Source organism: Talpa europaea (genome assembly GCF_964194135.1).
Source record: "Talpa europaea genome assembly, chromosome: 8".
Classification (NCBI taxonomy): Eukaryota; Metazoa; Chordata; class Mammalia; order Eulipotyphla; family Talpidae; genus Talpa; species Talpa europaea.
Window position 1 is genome coordinate 60,993,695 of NC_140075.1, and position 25,331 is coordinate 61,019,025.

The following is a 25,331-nucleotide window of genomic DNA, read 5'->3' on the forward strand; positions in this document are numbered from 1 at the left end:
AATGGCCAAGGCAACAGGAATCCCTGCCAGTAGACTTGACTCATAGTTTAAAGTATATTTCACATAGGATGTGAGTCAGTCATCGCATTTAGGACATGCCATTCATTTCAAAACAAACGAACAAACAAACAATTTTGTTTTCCCCCTACCTTTACTGAAATATAATTGACATATAATAGTGGGAAGTTTTAATTGTGTAATGGGATACTTGCTACACATAGATATTACAACATATTTATCATAGTGTAGCTAATCAACACTTTCTTCAGTTGACATTATTGTCAAGTTTTGCTTTTGTTATGGTGAGAATATTTAAAATCTACTCTTTTAGCAACTTTCAAGTGAAAAATAGGTATGGCTAACTATAATCCCTATGATATAGTATGAGAGCTGAGCCAGCAACGGCCAGGAAAGCAGGAATGCATGCAGGAAGACTTGGCTAATAGGAGAAATTTCACTAAGGATGTAAGTCAGCAGTTGCATTTTGGAACATGAAATTCATTTCAATGCAGACAATGAAATCAACTCAAGAATAAACTCACATGTAATTATGTTTTCTGAATCTGCAACTCAGTGTTTTCTTAGATTTTTAAGTCTTTCAATAATTTGCAGGATATAAGGCACATAGCATTGGTAAGATTCCTTCAAGCATGTCAGATATTACACTGCAAGTCAACCAAATCTATGAGTTAACTATTTCTTTTTTTTTTTTGAATTGGAGTTAACTATTTCTTAAAGTGGAAATATGAAAACTCATGACAGTTGTCCCTTGCTCCCTTATCACTGAGATTTGACTATATTTAATGAAGGAAGATTCCACTACTTGACTGTTGGTATTGACTATTCTCTGAAAATAGCACGGCAGGACCATTTTAGAGGAATAAAGCCACAGCTAATAGGCATTTGAAGTAATGTTCTCTCACTCACCCTGATCTTTAGCTTATATGATCCTTTTAGAAAGATTTTTTTTTCTCCATAGCAGACAAACAAGAGTGGTTGGTTAGACTGAATAGGAAGGCATTATATTTTTTTGTTAACGAGTGAATCTTGGAGTTCTCTTTATTTCAAACATGGAAACCACGCCCATTATTGAATGAACACCAACAGCATCCGTCTCTTTTCAAGTTATTCACAAGGACTCAGTAGTGTACAGAAACATAACCTTCACCTCTACATTCTTACTGTGCATTAAATCTCCATCTGTGACCTAATTTATGTGACTTTGCTGCCTTTATGGGTCTTAGCCCTTCATAGACCCTGGGTAAAGGGAGCCTTTAACCACAAGTTCTGTCGCTGAGGATGTCACCACTAGATGGCAGTGCCCTCTGCTGATGTGGACCACGGGAGGCCTCATTTCGGTGGGTCCTGAGAGAGTGGGGTATTGCAGAAACAGTCTTTTTCTTATTGGCTGGGTGGGTCATGTGAGCACCCACTATGATGGTTAGGAGAAGCAGTGGTAACTTGGGAACAGAAGCAGCTCTGTTGGCTGGAGATTGCAGGTCCACTACTGATCCTAAACGAGAAGGATGAAGACATCCATTGGAACTGTAACCATGTTGCTGTGGCTGCAGTGGAACTGTGAGTTGAAGTATTTGGGAAAGCAGACCCTAATAGAAGATATTTTTTAGAAGTCAAAGAAGAGACTGCTTTTATTCAGCATTTCTTTAGTTAAAGAAAATCCTGGGGTGTGATGATCTGACACTCCTCCTTTCTCTGACCTTTGCTTTCTCCTTAGGGCTCAGCCAGGGGGAGAAAGTGGAGCAGCAGCCTCCCACCCTGAGCGTCCCGGAGGGAGACAGAGCTGTCATCAACTGTACTTACTCAGACAGTGCCTCATCTTACTTCCCTTGGTATAAGCAAGAACCTGGAAAAGGTCTCCAGCTGATTATAGACATTCGTTCAAATAAGAATGTTAGAGAAGAACCTAGATACACTCTCTCATTGAACAAAACTGCCAAACATCTTTCCTTGCTCATCCCAGCCACCCAGCCTGGAGACTCTGCCGTGTACTTCTGCGCAGCGAGTACACAGTGCTGCCCTGGCACCTGCAGCCTGTGCTGAAACCTGCACCTGGCAGCCCCATCCCTTGGGCACAGCCCTTCCCTCAAGCACAGCCTTTGTCATACTGTCTGCAGTGGGAACTGATGTATTAGTCGTTAAAGCATTTAATTAGATTAGTCTCAAAATGATCCAGAAGGGTTAGAATATTTTGTTCACTCACTTTTGTTTTATGGATTCATATAGGGATATAATGATGCTTTATTTTGAAATTCAAATTTTAAAGATGATTTACATTTGCTATTCAGATTCCTCACCTACAAGGAACTACCTGGTAGCAATATTCCAATTCTTACTATGGATGGGCTTTTTTAAATATTGTTTGAAAATAGCATGTTTCCTGATTATACGACATTACATGCCACATATAAAGTATGCATAATGTAAGAAATATATAATCTGATATTTCTAGAACAAAATAATATTTCTTCTATTTGGTTTGCTCATTTTACAAATTATTATAAATCAGACATGATTTATTTTTCACTTAAAATTTTATCTTGAATTGAGCGTTCCCCATTTCTTCATGGGGAACATTTTCTTTTTAATACCTCTGTGAGAGACATTAATAAATTGCAGTTTTATGTTAATTTATTTCTCCATATCAATGGCAACATTTGACAGCCCTTCCTGTGTTCTGACTACTTTCTTATTGAGAAAAATGGGACGTGGATTTTTCTTTGGAGTCAGTGATGGCATATAATGCTTGTGTATTACAGGGAAATTAGATAGTGATTAAAAAGCATGATTTTCAGATTAAACACACAAATCTATTCTGTTTTATAAAATTCTGTCAGTATCATGTACATGTACTATCTCATAGAATCTAGAAGAAGGTGTTCTGTGTTTTATTTACTGCTTTGTCTGTTATACCTAGTACAAATTTTTTCACATAGTTGATTATCAGTAGATATTTGTTAAAGAAAGAAGCAAAGGTAAAATTTGCTTAGTTTTAATTTGTGTTTTATGATTGAATTTAATTTATAAATTAATTTATAAATAACAAGATTCCCTCATGTGTATATTTGATTAAGAATGCACTGTTTTGGGCCTCCTTGGTGCACAAGGGGTTAAATCTCAGCACTATCAAGTTATTACCATGCACTGTGGTGGGCAGAGTTTGATCTCCTACCAGGGAGCTAACCCACATGGCACAGCAGACCTCTCCTGTCTCACCTGCTGCACCCCTTAGCAGGATATTTCAGTAAATCTGCCTATTCTGTTCCCCACTCTGTCTCTGGTGAATTGTCTCACCGCCTATACTCCAGTTCTTATAAGCTTAAATAAATAAACAAACAAACAAATAAATAAAAATCTTTTTAAAAAAAGAATGTGCAATTTCTCTCCATTTATCTGTCTTTCTTGACAATGCTCTATAGCTTTAAGATAATTAAATTTATTCTTTGACTTGTAATTTTTTGTTAACATTATGATTGAAATCTTACTTTCTGGGGTATATAGGTAAATTTTTTATGCTTATTTATCAGCCACTTTACTCAAATCTTATTAGTAGGCAAAACAAAAGCATTATACCAAGGTTAATTTAGATATAGCCAGTTACACTCTCCCTGCCTTCATGCTTTGACTGAATCAACATGACTAACAACAACCTCTTTTCAAAAAAAAGTTATTTCTTTTAGTATTACAGATAAATCAGTGGAATGAAAGAAGTTGCATAAAAATAAAAAAATTCCTTACTTGTTTTACCCCTGGCTAAGGTGAGGCTATTTTTAAGAGCATCCTTTTCTTCCTGTGAATGGGTTTAATTAGCAGTTACTATGACCAGATGACATTGTTTTGAGCCTCCTTGGTGTGGTTGTTTGTTGTTAGTGAATTGGTTTGTTCTTGGAGGCAACGTCATTAGGTTAACTTAGACTTAAAACAGCTGAGGAAGAAAAGCCAGTGTGTTGCCCAGAAACCCAAGGGGCTCTTGTTACTTCCCTCAGTTAGCAACTCTCACCAGTGGAAGCAGGGGGTCTTCTCTGGAGCCTTCCTACTGAATGACAATGGAGTGAGAGAGAAGCATGGCTTCTATCGAATATAGCTGCATTATCATTTTTTTTAAAAGATTTATTTATTTAAGCACTGGGTACAGTCAGAAGCACGAGAGGGTGAGAGAATTCATGAGAGTCAGAGCGGAGAGCAGAGCAGGCAGACTGACAAAGTACGCTGCTGAGGGGAGCAGCGGGCGGCAGGAGAGGTCTGCGCGCCATGTGGGACCCTCGCCCGGCAGCCGGGGATTGAACCGGCATTGCAGAGGCTGCAGGCAGCTTCGCAATCCAGCGCTCAACTGCTGTGCCACTGGGGAGGCCCTAGCTGCGTTATTTTTTAAGTCAACAGGAGCACAGTGACTATCCATGTACCTGCTCTGTCACACGTAGGTGAGAGTTTATTCAGGGAAGAAAAAGTGCTCAGGAGTCTGTGCAGTCAGTTCTTTGTTCCCTCTGATCAGCATGTTCAAGCTTTAAACTTTGCCATGGTGGTATTTGTTTCCTACTCTCTGGGCAATTTAGTAAAATCTTGGGGGGGATCTTCTCTTGACCCTAGAAGGCAGAGTAATAGCCCTAGGCACGACTGCTTCTGTATTCACACATAGGGAAAGTTTTATTACAATCAGTGACCCTACGATCAGTTGTCACCTGTTGTCACCAGCGTGGGTGTATGGAGTCACCAAGGATAGACTCTCTTTTAGTACTGAGCATAGAGAATGGAGAGGTTCGTTGTGGTCCCAAATGAGGTAATGGAAAAAGTTTAAATTCAAAGGTTCGGTAACCAATGCCAAGCTCTGGAGTCTATTCTGGCCATTCTGAACAGATGAACCATAAACCTCAACTGAGAAGAGAAGGGAAATTCCGTGATTGGACTCAGTCTGAGGGCATCACTCTAGGGTTCAGCAAATGGAAACCATAGATTTTCCCCCTGTTGTCTGGCCCAACATGGGTAATTGGACAGGTAAGGATAGTGAGGGAGAATACTGTTTTATCAGGACGTGGTTGGAAAAAACTGTAGGGATCAGCCCAAATATCTTTGCCATTTCAGTATAGGTGACCTATTGTTACCTAAGATGGAACATCAGCACACGTAGAGGTGAGGATACTTGCATTATACACATTCCATTGTTTCTATAAGCCATCACATGTAGCATTTTTAAATAATTACCACACACCCAGTTTCATCACAGATGCAATGACTGAGCATAACAGTTGGTCCAAACATCAATCTTCCTTTAATGTAAAATTTTACTTCTACATTATCAGATGTAGGGGCCTCCCCTAGTGGCACAGCAGTTGAACACTGGGCCGAGAAGCTGCCTGCAGTCTCTGTAGCGCCAGTTCGATCCCCGGCCGCAGGCGAGAGTCCCCCATAGCACGGCAGACCTCTCCTGCCTCGCCCACTGCTCCCCTCAGCGGTGTGTTTCATCGGTTCTGTTCCCTGCTTCTGTCTCTGGTGAATTCTCTCACCTTCCTGCGCTTCTGACTGTACCTGGTGCTTGTATAAATAAATAAATAAATCTTTATATTATCAGATGTAATTGCTATAAATTTAAGAGTTGGTTCATGCAAGGCAGTCTGGGCTGGGAGAGACTCCACACACAGAGAAACTGATATGACCCCCACTAACCTGCTGGAGAGCCCTGACCCTGCTCTGGGGCAGCAGCAGCACAAACCCAGTAAATCTCCCCTCACCTGGTGGACTCACCTCACAGTGCAGAGCCTGACACTGGGGAAGAACATGCTCCCTCCTGTCTAGTGGCAGAACTGAAATGTGCTGCTCTTCAGGTTTCTAGATGTGCCCTCTCCATGACCTGAGGACCTGAGGTGCAGGTGTGTCTGATGGGTACCCTGCGAAGGAGGAGTAGCAAGGTGTCCCACATTACTTATTCCTAAATCCCTAATTCTGTCTTTTTCTCTCCAGGACGCAGAATTGCCTGGATGGTGATTCAAACCCAACAGCAATGCAGCGCAGGAGAAAGAGGGTGTGACTCTGAACTCACTTATGATGCCAGTTCTGTGCTTCATAGTTTACTCTGGAACAAGCTGTTCAGACGTCAAGACTTAACTTTGTTATTTGCCAGGATTCTTATAACCGGCAAAATGTAACAGAAGTTTGCACCTCACTGGATTTCCAGAAGACCAGCAATTCCATCAGCCTTGTCATCTCAGCCTCACATTGGGCGGACTCTGCAGTGTATTTCTGTGCACTGAGTGAGCCCAGGGTGAGAGACACATTGAGGGAGGTGTTCCAGCCCCCAAGGCTCTGCTTGGTGCCTCTGCCTTCTGTGGGAAGCATGGCAGGGGATCGTCATCACAGACAGGACGTGGCTAGGTCGGTAGTAGCACATGATGAACATCATTGTTCTGTATATTGGGGTATATTGCTGCAAGCACAAAATCACTCAATAATGACTTGACTTTTTCTTACTCCCTATGTATCCAACTCCAAATGCTTTTCTAACATTGTACTGGATTGTAGGCTGGCTCACAAGGAATATGCAAGAATAAAAGGATTGTGTTAAAATACTGAAGAAAATCGACATTTTCTAGGCTACAGAATACCCTGCTCTGTTAAAGAATTTCCATGACACATAGTGTCCTAAGAACAAATAGACTTTAGAGTTTAAAAAAATCTGTGTTCAGATTTCTAAGCCCCACCCAAAGACTGACATGTGCCTGGTCCATAAAGTCAAGACGTGGGGGAGTCCAGGAAACTCAAATCCCATTTCAGACTCTGTCCACCAGGGGGTGCAACATCTCAACACGCACGTATTTCCTGAGTGAAATGCAGGCTTGCATTAATCATTTCACTGTGACTTCAACATCCCTTCTTGCTGAGAATCAAGAACCTTTGCGTGACACTCTAGAGATGAACTCTTCTCCAGGCTTAGTGACTGTGGTGCTCTTGCTATTTGGTAAGTAAAATGCCTGCTAAAACTTGGATTTTTTCTTTTGTTATGTGAGCAAAATCTTGAATGATAATTTTGTCCAAGAGCCTTATGTCCAAGATGACACAATCTCTTTTATTTTTCCCAGGACAAACACATGGAGACTCTGTGACCCAGCAGGAAGGCCAAGTGACACTCTCAGCAGGGAACTCCCTGAATGTGAGCTGTACTTTTTCAGCCGCAGGATACCCCGCTCTCTTCTGGTATGTCCAATATCCTGGAGAAGGTCTGCAGCTCCTACTGAAAGCCAAGACAGACAAGAAGAAGGTCACAAACAAAGGTTTTGAAGCCACTTACAAGAGAGACTCCAAATCCTTCCACTTGGGGAAAGCCTCAGTGCAAGAGTCAGACTCGGCTGTGTACTACTGTGCCCAGAGTGACACAGTGACAGAAACTGCAGGGGGAGCTGAGCGCAAACTGAGCAGCAGATGGGGCCTGGCTGCTGAGTGCTTCTGAGTATTTGATATATTTGGTTTCAGCACAGTCTATGGCCATTTGTTCCTAAATGTCCAGAGTATAAGAAGTAAGCATTCCCCACAACCAATTCTTCATTAATGACATTGCAAACAGAACAGGACAAAACAGACTTCCTTGCACATCATCAAGGTAATTTTATTGCTATTATTATTAAGGTAACATTGATTTATGCTCTGTATATGATTCAGGGGGATATGTTCCCATCTCCTCAAATGTACATCACCACACCACACCTACCACCAGTGCACCCATATCCCTTCACCATAGATCACCATAGGCCTCTCCCCCTTTTTCTTACTCCCACCTCCCTACCTCCTGCCCCAGTATCCTCAATTCTGTAGTCAAATCTCCAGGGTTTTTGGTTTGGTTTGTCAGTTTTTTTTTTTATTTTGTTTCCCTATAGTCCACATATGAGTGAAATCTGGTATTTGTCTTTCTTCCTCTGGTTTATTTCACTTATTATAATCCCCTCAAATTCCACCCATGCACATGACAAGAGTTCATCTTATTTTTATAGCTGAGTTGTATTCCCTTGTGTATATGCACCACATCTTCTTGATCTACTCACCTGTCTGTAGGACACTTAGGTTGTTTCCATCACTTAGGTATTGTAATTCGTGCTGTCATGGAGGGAGGAGTGCAGATATCCCTGTGAATTGGTGTTTTTGCATTCTTTGTCAGGGAGTGGAATTGCTACATCATATGATGTATCTATTTTTAATATTTTGAGAAACCCTCTATATTATTTTCCATAGGAGCTCTCTCACCAGTATTTATTATTTCTTGTTTACATATAGTTTGAAGCCTGGGAGCATGACACCTCCATACCCCTTGTTTTTTATTAATATTGCTGTGGCCATACAGGGTTTTATTGTGTCATATAAATTTCACTAACGTTTTGTCTGTTTCTTTGTGTCAAGGTAACTTGAAGGGAAAATCGCCTAACAACGAAGTGGTCTCTTGCTCATCCATGCAGTCAAAGTCCTTCCCCCACAAGTTGTTGTAGGCCAAGCTGGTGGGGATTATATACTAACTATGTAATTAGGTATTATATGATTACATTATTATACTTTTGGTGAGTTGAAGTATGCCAGAGAAGGTGGTATCTGCATAATGACCTCCCTACCGATTGTGCTGGGAGAGGTGATGGGAGAGCTGTAGCCTCAAAAAACCGTGACTCTTCACAGAGAGAGAAGGTTAAAGAAGACAAGACTGAGCTTAAAAAGGAGGTTCCTTTTCTGGTAAAATCAGATGCTATGCACTGGCTGATATTCAAAAAGAAGGAAGGAGCAGAAATGACACAGCAAAGCCATAATTATCATCTCTGCTCCTATCCCTGGTCAGTACATTGCTCTGTTGACTTTACAAGGTCTCCAGTGAGATAATTTGCAATGTCAATGGAAAAATTAAGGCTACATATTCATCCCTGTATCCCTTAAAGCCCTATTAAGAAGATAGTAAATAAACCGAGAAGGGCACAAACCCACAAAAAGAACAGAAAGGGGATGGCAATGGACTGTAGCACATCACAGCTCCCAGTTCAGTGATTTACCTTCTCCTCCGGGTGGGGGAGTGTGCTCCCGGGGCACCTGCAGCCAGTGCTCAACGTGCACCTGAGGTTATCAAGGAGGCTTGGGTGGTGAAGAAGGAGCATTTTTTTTTAATGTTGTGTGTAAGCTAGTATTTCTCTCTCAGACATGACTGAGTTTGACTTTGAGCCTAGATGTGTATATTGTATAAACATCTCCTCACTCAACAGCCATTGCACCCGGTTATTCCAAGGGTAAGACTGTCCTGTTGCATTACTGCTGCTGAAGTAGGTGATAATTTCGGTGGCAAGGAAGAGATCAGCTCTGACAGGGGTCCTGACAACTGCCGATGTCCAATAAGTGGACAAGAAACAGCTGATGGGGCTGATGACAGTACCTGCTGTTTCCTTACCCCAACAGATTTTTTTCAGTTTTCACTTAATGGCCATTCGAGTTCTTAGAAAGTGTGTGGGGAGACAGCAGCTTCACCAATTCAGTCGCACTCCACATCAGCACACCTTTCCAGACACTTCACCGGCCCTTTTCCTGCACCCACAGATGTTCCTTGGGAGAACATTATGGCTGAGACCATCATGCCAGCGTGACACCAGCCAGCAGTCGATCTGAAGCAGCAGGACAGTTCTCCTGGGCACTTCAGTTATTGGTGTTCTAGAAAAGACACTTAAGTTACAGATGCCTACATGCTATGCGCAGTCCTCGATTGCACTAATTAACTGTGATGTTAGAATTTAGTTGAATTCTCAGACACCAGCAGGGTTGGTGTGGGGAAGCCCCACACACCCCTTTTGGAAATAGATGTCTGGATACCCAAACAATTTCATGCAACTGTGATTGTAATAGGCAGCGATATAGTTGACTTATGTGTCAGTGTGTTCATTGCTTATACCTCCCATTAGAAAACAAGCTCTTTGAGGCCAGAAACATTATTTGTTCTATTTACAGTTTTATCCTTAGTTTCTAGAAAAGTGACTGGCCCATAATAGTCAAGAAATATTTATTGATTGGATGACTGTTGTCTGCTGCCCTCCACTCTCCATCTCTCTCTCTCTCTCTCTCTCCCCCCATTTACCTTCTTTTCATTCCCACCCTAGCAGCTAATAATTTTGTGTATATATGTATTCTCCTTGCTGGTTTACATGGTACAAGCCAGTTCTCTTTGGCCCTTATCCTCAGTTTCAGAAGAGAACATTCCTTTGCTTAGTGAATTCTATCAGTTAGATCCACTCAGGGTCTCAGCTTGTCTTCACCCAGTGGACTTCACTTTATTGGGTATGCTCTGAATGAGCTGGGTTATCAATCTCTAAGACTAGTAATGAAATATCTAAAAGAAAAAGAGACATCCAAAAGACTTTAGAAAGGGCCTCCCCGGTGGCGCAGCGGTTGAGCACTGGATTGCGAAGCTGCCCACAGCCTCTGCAGCGCCGGTTCGATCCCTGGCTGCTCCCCGGCCACCGGAGGAGGGAGGAGGGTCCCACATGGCGTGCAGACCTCTCCTGCCGCCCGCTGCTCCCCTCAGCAGTGTACTTCGGTCCTTCTGCCTGCTCTGCTCCCCGCTCTGGCTCTGGTGAATTCTCTCACCCTCCCGTGCTTCTGACTGTACCCAGTACTTGTATAAATAAAATAATAAATAAATAAATAAATAAAAATACAAAATAAATCTTAAAAAAAAAGACTTTAGAAAGTATAAAAGTAACTTCAAGTCAAATAATTATGAGCATATGTTAATGTTTTATTTTAAATCACTCCAAGAGGAAAGCTACTCAGGAAGGAAATTCAAATAATTAGCCTTGATAAAGACATTTATAGGAGACTAGCTATTTTTTTTAAAAAATTTGATTAAAGATCATTATTATGGTTAGAGGACTGGTTCCTAATTATTCTACTTTTGACTGTGCGCTGGCTATTAGTTGCTTCCCATAAGAAATAGTCCTTGACTATGTAACACTAATTTCCCAGAAGGAGTTTTATTTCATTAAATATATTAGAAAATTGCTCACACATTTTATCAGAAATGGTAGTTTTAGTTCCACATGGGACTACACATTATAGCCTTCAAAAAGAGTCTTTTCTAAACCAGTTTGGGGAAACTAATTTTTCTCAAAAGCAATCCAAGCCTTTATTATAGTGTTAGAGCACACCGGTGCCGAGTCCAAGAACGACTGAGACCCAAGTTCGATGTAAAAGTAAAGGTGGCCTTTATTAGCTAGCTCGAGCTAGGGTCTGAACCCCCGGAGTGAAACCGACACAGCGGCTGTGCCCAGACAGGGTTGGACCCCGAGCACCAAAATTAAGCAGTTTAAATAGGCATGCAGAATGGGTCCCTTAGGGTAATCTGACAGCTTCAGATGTGGATTCTAGGAATCCGACTGTTAGGGTAATCTAATGGTTACAGATGCCGGTTCTTAGAATCTAGGATTCCAAGAATTGCAACCTGTCAGTTAAGCTCTAAAAATGGCTGCTGTACTTTAAAATGGCTGCTGTTATGCTCTATTCTTACATAAGAACTAGTCCAGCTCTATTCTTACATAAGAAATAGTCCTTGAGTATGTAACACTAATTTCCCAGAAAGAGTTTTATTTCATTAAAATATATCAGAAAATTGCTCACACATTTTATCAGAAATGGTAGTTAAGTTCCACATGGGACTACATATTATAGCCTTCAAAAAGAGTCTTTTCTAAACCAATTTGGTGAAACTAATTTTTCTCAAAAGCAATCCAATCCTTTATTATAGTACTTGTAAAGGTGGCAGAGGGGAGTTTGTCAGGACTTGAATTTCACCCTTGATGCATATTAATAAGTTTGCTGTTTGTTTGATGCCGTCAGTAAAGACACAGCCACCTGGGCCAGGGACAAAGGACTGTCACTTATGGTGCAGCAACCAGCACGAAGATTGGCACATTTGCTTGAGCTGCCCCTGCCTTTAAGCCCCACAGGGTGACGCAAAGGGTGCAAGTGGCACATAGTGGCTGTGTCATGCCTGAGGAACACTAGCTTGGGAGTTTGCAGCTTTTTTTTTTTTCCTTTAGCAAGCAGTAAGCAAGCATGTTCTTTCCCTCAGAGAAGTCATCATCTTATCCCTCAAGGTAACTTTATGCAGATGCCATGCTGAGAAAGGGTTTAGGTTGAGTGATTATTGGCCTACCCAGCAAGACACGCAGGAGTATGAGAGACTCACTCTCAACAATATCCACTCTATGTCCTGTATTCTCTGTGTTCTATAGAAATTATACTTTTGTTTCTAGATTTTTTTTTCATGAGTAGGCTACTCTATCAGTCATTTTGATTAATCTGATAAGCTGAGGCTGAGACTAAATCTATTTAATCATCTCAAACAACATTTAATCAAAGCTACTGTCAGCAAACTCTAGGGTGAAAACAATATATAACGTTAACCTCGGTCTTGCCTCCTAGGATCCCATATTCAGTCAACTGTGAATAAGCCCCAGGATGAGACAGCTAAGATATCGTGTAATATTCATTATGATCTATGAAGGGAGTTTAGATTGACACATGGATCTTTGGTGAATTGCCAAAAAGGAATCAAAAAGCAACCATCATTCTCAATGGAGACAGTCTATGGCTCCTTCTCATAGACTTAAATGTATAACCCCCAGGGGAACAGCTACGTCCAGTTTGAATTTTATCATTAAACCTTATTAGAATGAGCATCACGTCATTTGGTTAAGCTATATGAGCAGTGTTAGTATTTACAACCTCGCTGGCCATTCATGAGTCAAGACTGCTCACACATCAGAAGCATAATTTATTTGTAGCAGTCAGATTGAAACAAGGTTGTGCTGATTTATGTGTTCATACAAATATGGGGATAGGAATTCAGGTTGGGAAGCTTCCACTGATGGTGTCAGGCACAGCAGAATAGTAATAGTTCACAGATAACCCACATTCATATGAATTTGTCTGCTTTCATAGACTGTGGAAGAGGATGACAAAGCAGAACAGATCAGAGGGCCAGCTGCAGCAGTTGCTGGGCTCAGTAGGCCAGATGGCTGTCTTGCTGGTCTGCAGCTCAGGATCTAGCATAAAAAGGAGAATTAATCCCTGACGCCTTCACACCTCCCAGGGGCTAGGGTTTTCCCTTCTCAGGCATCAGGGTTCTTGCTCTTCCCTCTCCACCACAGAATTGGTGTGGCCATTCTAGTAGCTTTAACTTTTTCTTTTCCCCAACCATTTCTTAATGCAAAGCTTTTGCACAAAAGGATAAAGAGCAAGAGGAACCAGGATGTTTTTACAGCATTTACAGACACCAATTATATTCACTATCTTGGCCCTCCTGGGCCACTTCACTCTTAGAAGAGCGTATTCAAATAAATTCACCCTCAATGTCTAGGCCCACAATTATCTGATGAGAAAATCCAGATGGCTAACCAGAATTAAATTTTATTGGGCTTGATTGGGCTGCTACCAAGGTTAGCCACCAGGTTGGTCCAAGGTTGTTATTCACAGAAGGACAAAGCACAATATTTCCTACTTCTGGAAAGTTGGAGTGGGTGCACTTTTTTCCTTCTCTTCCTGTTAAGAACATCTGAAAACCCTGAGCCTTATGTAAAAACAAAACATAAGAAAGGGCCTCCCTGGTGGTGCAAGGGGTTAAGACGCAGCCTATGAAGCTATCCGCAGCCACTGCAACATGAGTTTGAGCCCCGGCCAGCGAGCTACCCACATGGTGCAGCAGACCTCTCCTGTCTCGCCTGCTGCTCCCCTCATCAGTGTATTTCAGTCAATCTGCCTGTTCGGTTCCCCACTCTGTCACCAGATTCACTCTGGTGAATCTTCACACGCCCCCACACCTCTGGCCTGTATCCCAGGTCTTGTATGCATAAATAAATAAATCTTTAAAAACAACAACAACAAAAAAAAAAACCCCATAAAAGAGTGGGAAGAAGAAGCACAACTAGCTAAGGAACTTAGGCCCTGAGGGATGATGAAACAGTGAATTTCCTGAGTTTTCTTTTGCCTCATCTAATCCTATTCATTCCTGGAGAAGCTGGCAACCTGGAAATGTTATAGGAATGGATGAAAAAGTCCAAGACATACAAAACATAATAAACAATGATAAAAGTAACTTCACAGATAAATATAAAGTGAGCATATTTGTATTTTTTGTTTGTATCTCCTTTATCCCTGTCAGTTGAAAATCAAATGCATAAACAATCACTACAAAGCTATGTGAAAGGAAATATACACAGCTATGTGAATGGAAATATAGTTTAAAGATGTACGTGTCCATATGTATAAAGATCTCCTTTGTTGTCTTTTTAACAATAAAACCAAAGTACTTCAAATGGATACCAAATTAGTAGCATTTACAGAATCTTAAAATAAATTATCTTTGAAAGAGCACTTTCTTTGCAGTACTTTGAAGTTCACAAGACACACCTAAAAAGTTATTACTGTGGAGAATGAAGTCTGCTGAAATCAAATGGGGGAGGTGTGGGGTCAGTAATGGTCAGGCTTTTGCACCATTGGCCTCTGTGGCTATCACTTGTGGCAGGAGGCATTTGGGAGCGTGGGTGCGGGGTACGCTTGTCTGATGATGGACACCTGGAGTATGATGAGGGGGGTGCATGAGTGGACACACCTGAGCCTGGAGGTGGGGCATATAAGGGCGGTGTCACAGAGGACAGTGAGGCAGAGAGCAGCGGACCGGCTAAGAGAGGGAGAAACCATGAGATGATGTCAGAGAGAGTAAAGATTTGCAGAAGCAGGAGGCCTGCCAGCCTCCGGGCCTCCAGTCCCCCTACCTGCCCTGCACCTGGTTGCCTCACTACAAGTGGCGTAAAAGATCATTAAAAGCCTGAAGAATCCACTGAGGGCTTCAGGACACTCCCTTACCCATCTGCCTGGATCCACAGAGAACATGCCCTGTGTTTGCTGGCACAACAGGAGGGTCTACAGTGTTTCTTTTTGATTGACTAGCATAAAACTATTTTTAGTTATCTGAAGGAGTTTCATATTTTCTTTAGACACCATTAGACAAGAAGCTTTTGTAGAAATGACAACTGGCTGTCATATGAATTCTGTTATTTGTTAGCCCTGCTATGCTTTGGATCCACTACAATATTAGATCTAGTAGATCTTCATTTAATTAATTTTTGTAAAAAAAGGTTTAAAAGAGGGTTGTTTTTTCTTAAGACTGTGCTTCATGTTCATATCCTATTCTTAAAATTTTATATTGGTTTTCATAGAGTTTCTAAGACAGTAGAGCTTGTCATCTTGTGTCACCGTCCTGTCTCTCTTGGTTTTTACTTTTGAGAAATGACTGTGATTTCTGTAAAGTGCAATGTATCCTTAGACAAAGGTGTTTCCATATTAGCCTCATCTCATTTTATTTCCTACACGGTGATCAATGGGGAAGGGCCTGACCAGTCCATGTAGCATGGATACTGATTACTTGGCTCTTGTGTAGAAAGGGCCTGCTGCTTTGCTGATTTTTAGCCACTGGCCTCTGCAAGGACATGCAACAAATTGAGGGACAAAGGAGGGACAGTAGCTGTCTGTGCTTGTTTCTCTGTTGAATCAAACTTTTTGCATAGATAGTGCTCTGATAAATCTGCTTTGCTGGCTAGGGTAGGCTGGAAATGCAGAGAGAGTCCAGATCCTCAGCTTTTAGAGTCCCAGATACCCAGACTTCATACAAAAAAAGGGGGAATAAGAAGAATTAAACAAATGAAGGGTTTGTCACATTGGACTTTACTTACAGGTCCGATGATGAAGCACGGTTATATTGTAATACTCTACTACTATTATTAGTACTGCTACTTATAATGATAATAATAATAACAATAGCTGCTCAAGTAAGCACTATTTTGACACTTACATGTCATTGGTGTAAAATGGAATGAAGACTCCCAAGCAATTTCTAGTCCCTGATCTTGTTGAAAAATATTGCCCAGATAGAGTTAGAAACATGTTTGTTTAGTTGGATTTTAGGTCGTCCTTACTTGAAAGGGTTCATTTGAGCTAGGACAGATTTCTTCAAAAGTTGAATGTGAGGGCATGAGACAGGCGGTGTCTGAGCTGATGTGGAGAGGAGCTATCCAAAATGAACTGCCCCGGACCTCCCCAGTTGCGCAGTGGTTGAGCGCTGGGTTGCGAAGCTGCCCGCGGCCTCTGTGGCGCCGGTTCGATCCCCGGCTGCTCCCCGGCCACCGGAGGAGGGTCCCACATGGCGCGCAGACTTCTCCTGCCGCCCGCTGCTCCCCTCAGCAGTGTACTTCGTCAGTCTGCCTGCTCTGTTCTCCCCTCTGGCTCTGGTGAATTCTCTCACCCTCCCGCGCTTCAGACTGTACCCAGTGCATGTAATAAATAAAAACAAACAAACAAACAAATAAATAAATAAAAATACATGCCTCTTTAAAAAACCGAAAAAACAAAAATGAACTGCCCCTTGAATGGCAAGGCTCCCCTCTCTGCACCCCCCCCCCCCCGCCCCCCGCAGACTCCTGCAAGGGGCACTGCATGATTCAGCTTCCAGTTCAGCAAAACAGCTATTTGGTACAACTACTTTTGCTGAGATAAAGGTCGCCATTTAATACACATCCTCCTCCCCCTTCTCCCCCAACATTAACTTGGACCATAGCTTCTCAAAGTTTTAATCTAAAGTGGCAGATGTTACTTTCATCAGTTCTTACAGCAAGGGTTACATTTTGAGTGTTTCTTTGATCACTGTCATGAGTCCACAAGATGGCAGTGTCTTCTCAGGGATTCTGAGGTGAGCGCTCAAGTCTTCCAGTGTGTGTTGTTGGGGGGTGGTGGTGGGGGTGGTGGTGGATGGGAGATAAGGGAGAAGGGGGGGAGGGAAGTGAGAGAGAGAAGGGTGGGTCTTGCTGGTGTAGCAAGGGTGATGAAAAGGGAATCGTTTTTTCTTATTGGTAGAGCAGATTCTTTTTATGACTCCCAAAGCAGAAGAATTAGAAATGTCTGAGCTAAGCTCATTTTCTTAGAGTTTAAAATTTGAACCCTCAGTGTACCAGAAAGAATGATGAAATCCTCCAGGGTTTTATTAATGATCCTGTGGCTTCAGTTAACGGGTGAGTTTGGGCATCTCTGTGGGAACATACTGTCCAATATTTTGGAGATTTTGCTATTCTGTGTCAATGGGTAGAAACATAACTATTTTTTCCCTCTAAGAGAGAGTTCAGGTGTGAAGTCTGTTGAAATATCATTTAAATTCTTGAGATTGAGCATCCACTATGCAACCAATCTTCTTTGAGTGACCACTGCCTTTTTGTACAGGGACGAGAAGCCAACAGAAGGGAGTGAAGCAGAGCCCGGCGCCTCTGAGTGTCCCGGAGGGAGCCACTGTCTCTCTCGATTGCACTTACAGTGACCGTACTTATGAGTACTTCGTGTGGTATAGACAATATTCTGGGAAAGGCCTCGAGTTGCTGATCTCCAGATACACCCGTGAAAAAAAAGATAATGGAAAATTTGCAGCGCTACTCGACCAGGACAACCTGCGCTTCTCCCTGCTCATCAGAGACGCCCAGCCTAGCGACTCAGCCTCCTACCTCTGTGCAGCAAGCACACAGTGCTCCCCCCACCACCTGCACCTGTACCCAAACCTGCTGGGACCTCAACAATGCCTGACAGAGAGTTTGGGCTGCAGAGCAGAGAAATTTCACTCTTCACATGAAAACAGCATTAACAGCAATAGCATGCAGGGTTCAATTGATTAGGAAAGTCTTTTTATAATTATAAAAGTACGTGTCCCTGATGGAAAATTAAGGGCACAATATTGACTGGATGAATGATTGAAATATTTCCCGGTCCCTCTTTTCAATCTAGTTTTATACCACAACTTTACTCAATGGGGGGTTGGTTTTATGAGGTTTCTTATATGTGGCAAAAACATTTTAATGTAATGGAGATAATTCCCTTACAGTTCTTTCCCCACTGAGTGATCCAAAATAGAAAAAGTGTTTGATATTCATCACTTTAAAAAGCAGTGGTAAAACAGAAATGCAAAATGAAGGCAGGAGTCCCAAGCAAACTACACCGAAAAAGCCGCAGGCCTCCCACCCCATCTCCACCCTCAAGGCAACCCCAGTTTATATTGGACAAGGAGACATTTAGTAGGTAGATGAACAGACTGTATTTGGAGGGGGAGAACAAGTTGAAACAAAAAGCCTAGAATCTTTCCGGGATTAAAAATCCGAGAGGGCCTATGTTACCATATTTAAGTAAAGGCTGAGTAGCATTCAAAATTCCTGACGAGCCTTGGGGGAGAATGGATCCATGCCTGTGTCCCCGAGTGTGTGCCCGAGTGTGGCCTGGACAGGGTGGAGAGCATTAACCACAGTCACATTTTGTACCTGCATGGGAGCACCAGGGACTCCGATTTGCAGAGAAGGGGCTCTACAAGAATTCCAGACAGCAAGGCGCTTTAAAGAAATCCTTGGACCAGGGCCTCCCCGGTGGTGCAGGGGTTAAAGACAGAGCTAGCAAGCTACTGCCAGCCACTACAGCATGAGTTCGATCCCCCACATGGCGCAGCAGATCTCCTGTCGCATCCGCTGCTCCCCTCAGCAGTGTATTTCAGTAGATCTTCCCGTTCCGCTCTCCACTCTCTCTAATGAATCCTCTCACCACCCGCACCTCCGACTTACACTCCAGTTTTTGTATGCATAAATAAATAAATCTTTAAAAAAAAGATAAAATTGGACCATTTATCAAAGACCATAAGATATTGGGGATGTCTTAGAAAATGCTGGTGAGGAGAGCTAGAAACACTGAAGAACATACAAATGCCCCTTCCCTGACTCACAGCCCCTAAGGAATTGCCCTACAACTTATGCTCAGCTCAGGAAAAATATTTGTGACTTGATGCAAACAGGCCTTGTAATAGATATTAAGTTGAATTGCAGGAGGAAAATGTAAGTCACAATAACCGTAAAGCTGAAGATGTGGTTTATTAGGCACAGCATTGTTTATGGAGCCCAAAAAGAGGGAAGACTTGAAAATGGGGAATTAAGATTTCTGTTCAGTTTGGGTCACAAAATTGCTGACTAAAAGGTTACAACCCAATCAGGATCTGCTTCCAATTTTCAGTCTGTGGATTAAATACGACACAAATATTTCCAAATTGCAAGAAAGATTTGAAAGGAAGAAAAAGAGCAGAAAGTTGTGCTAAATCAAGAGACTCAAATTCTAGTTCCACTGTTACTGTGGGCCATCCAGTGTCATAACACACTGAAAAGTGCCTTGTTTATGGGACAGATTATTGATTTTCTTTTATGTTACTAGCAGTTTATTGATTTCAGGCTAAGCTATTGTGTGTGTGTATGAACATATACAGTCTATTATTTGTGTATTATATAAAAATATTGATTGATTGATCAATTTCAGGAGTAAATGAGATAACGTATTGTCTTATATTGAATTCCTTAGAAGCAGAGTCTGGATTCGCATCTCTTATGCCCATAATTTATTAATACAGGAGAAGCGTGGATGTGGTTCCTCTAGAGTTTTGACTCAGCCTGTCTCACAGGGAGCTCTGGAGCACGAATTGCACCATAGAATTGATCCCTCTCTCCTTAACCCAAGGAGGCCAGACAACTGCCCTTTTATAGCCTAGAATAAGGAAATCAGCAGCTGTGGGCTTTCCTCTGGGTGCAATGCACCCTGTTGGACAATGGTGACTTTACTGGCAGAGGCTGATTTTCTGGGAAGAGGGCAACCATGAGCCAAAATTAGCCATACTCACAGCAGCAGGAATTGAGCACTCTGGCCAGAAAAGGGGATCTAGGCTGGAAACCAACAGCGGCTATCATGAACTCTCCTGGCACATGCTCAACGGTCAGTACATGACACAGTTTACAATTATTGTATTCAGTATTTTAATTTCTTTCTCCATTTAATGAGGGTTATAAAACTGGTTGTACCAATTTGGAAATTGAAATAATGGAGCTTAAAGCACCTGTTCAGAGTAAAAAAATCTAAATATAAGGAAGTATTATTTAAAGCCAAGACCCAGGATTTTTTGAGAGTAGTAACTGGGAAACCAGTATGTTATTCTCTTGGTTACATTGGTCTCAAAATACTACATTCCCACATCACTAAACCATAGAGCACGACATTGTGCCATCCTTCCGTCTCTAGGTATAAATGACTGATGATTTCTAGTTGATAACTCTGGGCTTCCATGGCTAAAGAGACACATGGAAAGAGATACCATCTATATTTATGAATCACTAATGTTCCTTTATTCTTGGTTTATATGTAATAACGAAGGGCTGGGTAAAAGGAAGGACTCCTTACATTATTGTGCCCTTGCTCTCCATAAGTTTTCTTCCTAAATGCGGAGTTTGGTCAAAAACCTGGACATGTGGGCATTTCATTTGAATTGGCACAGGCATATACATTCTTACAGAATGAACAAGCAGGAAACCCATCATGAAGTTGCTCCCCGCTGCTCCCCTGCACCTGAAGTCAGTTTGAAAGCAGTTTAGCTCTCTTAACTACTCACACTAAAAACTTTAGCACTCCTAGGTGTTTCATTTCAACTTTAGTGAAGGTGAAATGCCGTGTGTAATGGCGAGTCTACCACACTCCTCACACCTAAGTACTGCATCAGGATGGAGAGCGCAGAAGGAGACCAGCAGTTATTTTACCCACTGACTTTCACCTTATCCCTGGGTTCTGTACCCCTGCCCTCCATCATACCTCCCCTCTTTCCCAGCCTAGTGCCCCTCCAGAATCCTAAAGGCTGGGTTTTCTTCACTTGAATTCCACTGAAATCTCAGTGCATTCTGGACTGTGCTTTTCCCTCTGTCTCGTCCATCAGTGTACTCACATTTACTTCCCATTTTATGGGAATTGTTGATATATTTCATCTTTTTATCGCTTTTTCCATTATGGATTTAATTTCACTCTGTTTATACTTCTAATTTTTCAGTGCTAATTTTGGAGAGAAGGGAGGAAAGCACATATGCTCAGCCAGAAATTTTGATTCAGATACACACCCCAGCAACATTTAAAATTTCAAACCGAATGCATGATTTAGCTTTACATATGAAAGAAAGTCTATAAGCAAGGTCAAGAAACAAATCAGAAGCTTAAGGGAGAACTGATTCCAAGCTCCTACAAATCAACAGAGTACTCAGAAAGGAGTGAGTTCTTTGATCTTGTGTGAGGACCCCTGTTGGCTGGATTCTCATTTCACCTGAGATTTCTCTCTTTACTTTTTTGCAGTTTAAGTTTCTCCATTAAGTGCCTTTGCTAAAATAAGTGCAATGGGGGAGTCTTCTCCTTTAAGAGTTTCCTCTTACCCTTAGGCTATGGAGCAGACATCCCTCCTTCTGACAGAGCCTGCTGCTGCCTTAGTCTTGTCAGGTGTCATTCCAAAGTTCCCCTCATTTCTGGTCTGCTGGTTGCACCTCTCCCAGCGTGGTTAAGTTCATATAGATTTACTTTTTATCCTTTTAACTCTTTTCAGAATCTGTCATATTTTCCTAACCATTGTCATTCTGCTTAGGTTTCTCTTCAGATGCTCCTCTGTCACTGTTCTTTATAGTGCCAGGTCCCCATAATGTGGCATAAATTTATTAGTTTACTATGACCACTGATAACTGGAAAAGGGCTCTCACTTTCTTCTTTTAAACATATATCATCTGAGTCATTTTCTCATAGCCTAAACAAATATCAGAATTGCCCACCTGAAAGTAAGGTGTCCTCTTCACAATTTCCGCTTACCAAGAAAATTTTCACCGTCATAAGTTTTCCTTTGTCAAATAGCTTATGACATATTTTAGAATGATTTTTTTAATATTAATTTTTTTTAATTTTTCACATCACTGATCATTTTTAAACAATATTTGCTTCCCCCCACCCCCTTAGGTGTAGTCCCCATAGAGTTTCCTTCCCCAAGGCACCCGTGCACCATCACCTCAGTCCCCAGTGCTCCTTCCTCCATCCCTCTCATCCCTCTCCCTCCTCCTCCCCTGCAGGATGTCTCTGATTTATAATTGTCCATTTTTGCTTTGTTGTGTTTTGTACTGTTATTATTTTTTTTACACTGATGTCTTATTGGGTTCCCCTATATTCCTGCTATAAAGTAAGAATCTCTGGTCTAATTTATTTTTTTCTTTTTTTGATTTTTTTTCTTTTTTTGATTTTTTTTTATCAACAAATAGACGAATAATCTTTTCCAACTCAGATACATCGAGCAGCACAAAGCCATATGATGCTCAACTGAGTTAGGGAATTGATTTTTTTTTTCCTGTCTGAGGAATAGCTTTAAAAAATAAAATTGTTGCTCAACTGTACTCAAAAGTCTAGTATGTTGTCTTCTGTGACTACTTTCCCAGTGAAGTAATTACTCTTCAATTTTGACATACCTCCCATTTCTCACTTATTTTAGGGTTAATACCTTGTACTACAGAAAATGACATCATCCCAGGCTTGGGAAGAAGGAAACACATTCTGTTGAGGTTTTGCTATCACGTCTCTGAAATGAGGCGCCCTTAGCTCTCTTGGATCTTTTGTTTTGCTTCTGGCCTCTCGAGGGCGATGTTGCTCAAGTGAGGCCTTTGTGTTAGTTGCAGTGTCACCACATCTGTAGCCCCTCCTCTAACAGCCTGATACATCCTTACCATGTCAGTCTAGGTGGGCATCTGTGAGGAGAGGAAGAGGGCAGAAAAGAGCCTAATTTGTTAAGGAAAGTCTCTAACAGTTACTAAAACTTGTCAAACAAGGGACTTGTCCATCCCAGCCTCTCCTCTCCTCTGTCTCCAAAAGTTCAGCACCTCACTACTGCTGTGTCTGCTGGGACCCCGTGGCGTTCCCGCTGCTCAGCCATGCTCCTGCTGCTCATCCCAGTGCTTGAGATGATTTTTGCCCTGAGTAAGTAACAGTCCATTTCTTTTCTTACTTTTACAAAAGCGAATGTGTTCTAATTGGAATCTGATCAGAGACAACTTTCTCTTCATGGTCAAGTCTGCCCTGCTTCTACTTACACAGCATTGATGTTGCAGGAGGCTCAGGAGCCCAGTCGGTGACCCAGCCCGACGCCCATGTCACTGTCCCTGAAGGATCCTCGCTGGAGCTGAAGTGCAACTACTCCATTTCTGTTCCACCATATCTCTTCTGGTACATCCAGTACCCCAACCAAGGCCTGCAGCTTATCCTTAAATACACATCTGGAAAGAGCAGTGTTTCAGGCATCAAAGGTTTTAATGCTGAATTTGAGAAGGGAAAAACCTCTTTCCACCTGAGGAAGCCCTTCGCCCACTGGAGTGACTCAGCCCAGTACTTCTGTGCTGTGAGTGGCACAGTGCCTGGGGCTGCAGGGGGAGCTGAGCACAAACCTGCTGAGATCCTGGGGCTTTCTCTGACTTAGTAGTTAGCCTGGGGAGTTTTCTAGAAGGGGTCTTTTCTATGAAGGCATATAGGGCAGGGTGGGCTGAGCCCTGGGGAGAGCTTGTCTCCTGAATCTTGCTTCAACATCAGTGCTATGTGCATTCACAGAAACTTTGTCTCAGAGGAGGTCTTCAAATGAATTTCTCTGGGACAGACCCCCTCACCCAAGTCCCTACCCCCAATACCCCACTCCCACTGAGGAAAGTATATCATAAAATGTCAGTGTTCTGAAATGACAAAGGCAAGAACATTTTATTTAAAAGAGTCACTTGTAGCACTCACTGTGATAATTAGCACAGCCCCAGATGTGTGTTGATTAGTGTGTGGAAAGCTGACGCCTTGGCTGTAATGGTAGCTGACAAGTTATGCTGCATAAATTCTCAGGACAACCTGTACATCATAAATTCTTAACTAGTACCATATAAATTCTCAAGCTAGGTGTGAAAGTTAATGCCTAGTACACACACAATATCTCACTGTGAGAGAGTAACATGCTTTAAAGTAAATTAGACGTCACAATACCAAGACTTCTAATTTTATGAGTAGTCCACAAAACCAGTGAACAAATTGAACATAAAATTTAATGCAATATTAAAAATCTAAAAACACCGAGTTGTAACTGTTCTTTGAAACATTTCCAAATTAAAAACTTGAGGTCATCAACCTGTTGCGGGGCAGGGAAAGGGGCAGCACAGACCCTGCAAACCTGCCTGCTCTAAATAGGTTCTGCCATCTGCCACATCAACACAAAACATGAGACTTTAATGAAAAGGAACTTTAATACAATTAGGAAACAATACAGGAAAGGCAAAGAATATAGTTTCTAAAGCACCCAAAGTTACCCGTCCCCTCGTGGGTAAAAGTCCACCCAAAAGGGATTGCCCAGAGCAAGGCCCCAAAACCTGCCACAGGTCTAAAGCATCCTCCAGTGGGGACCCACAGAAAAGGATCAGAAACAACCAGACAAGTCTGGAAGGAAAAGAGCAAAATCAAAATCAAGACAAAAACCGCCATTGTCACCTCCCCACGAGTCTCACCCACATCTATGTCATCCAGCCCACCACCAAAAGGGAAGCGCAGTTTCTTCATATGTCTCTCTGCTCCATGTGCCTCCCCCAGGTCTCCTTCTGGCTCTCCATCCTGCTTCCTTCCTTCCTTCCTCTGTCTCCTCTGCAGCTTCTTCTCTCCCTGCTCAGCTCCACCCTCCTTTGGGTGGGTCAGAAAACCTGGAAACTCCCCCTTGCCTGGGGACCACCCTTGTTATAGGGCAGCCCCGATATTGAACCGGTTCCTGGCTGTGGGTCCTCACCCGCGCGCTTAAAAGGGACTTATTAATTCTCCACTACAGGCACACACAAAAGGTTAATAAAAGGTTTATTTACAAGGGAAAAGGAAATAAGGAAAATGTACAACTCAGGGAGAAAATAGGGAAATAAAGTCTTTAATGCGTCCTACCCGTTCCGCCGACCTGGAAACCCAAAGGTACTCTCAGAGCTGGCCGCACGCTTCGAGCTGGCGGAGAGCCAAAATGGGGGAACCCCTCCAAAGCCCATGTGTCTGGCTTTATACCAGCCTGGCTGCTTAACCCCACCCTCAGGTCCCAGCCACCTTCCCTTTGGTGGTGATGGGATTTGGAGTTCCCAGTGTCTTTGACTTTGACCTAGGGTGGGTGGAGTCCACAAAGCCTGTATGGAATTAGCTTTGGGACATCCTTTTCCCCCTAACAAAAGCATGCGTTTAAAATAATTTCCTGGGCCTCCCCAATGGCGCAGCGGTTGAGTGCTGGGTTGCAAGGCTGCCCGCAGTCTTTGCAGCGCCGGTTCAATGCCCCGCTGCTCCTGTTGTAGAGCAACCCCGATACAAAACGGGGTGCCTGACTGTGGGTCCTCACCCGTGCGCTTAAAAGGACTTATCAATGCTCT

General features: G+C 42.4%; 1 gene segment (V, D, J or C); it reads left to right on the plus strand.

The window, feature by feature from the left end:
• Nucleotides 1-22,560: 22,560 nt before the first annotated feature.
• Nucleotides 22,561-23,389, plus strand: LOC311175341 (T cell receptor alpha variable 8-4-like). The segment is given in 2 exons: nucleotides 22,561-22,571; nucleotides 23,011-23,389.
• Nucleotides 23,390-25,331: the final 1,942 nt, after the last annotated feature.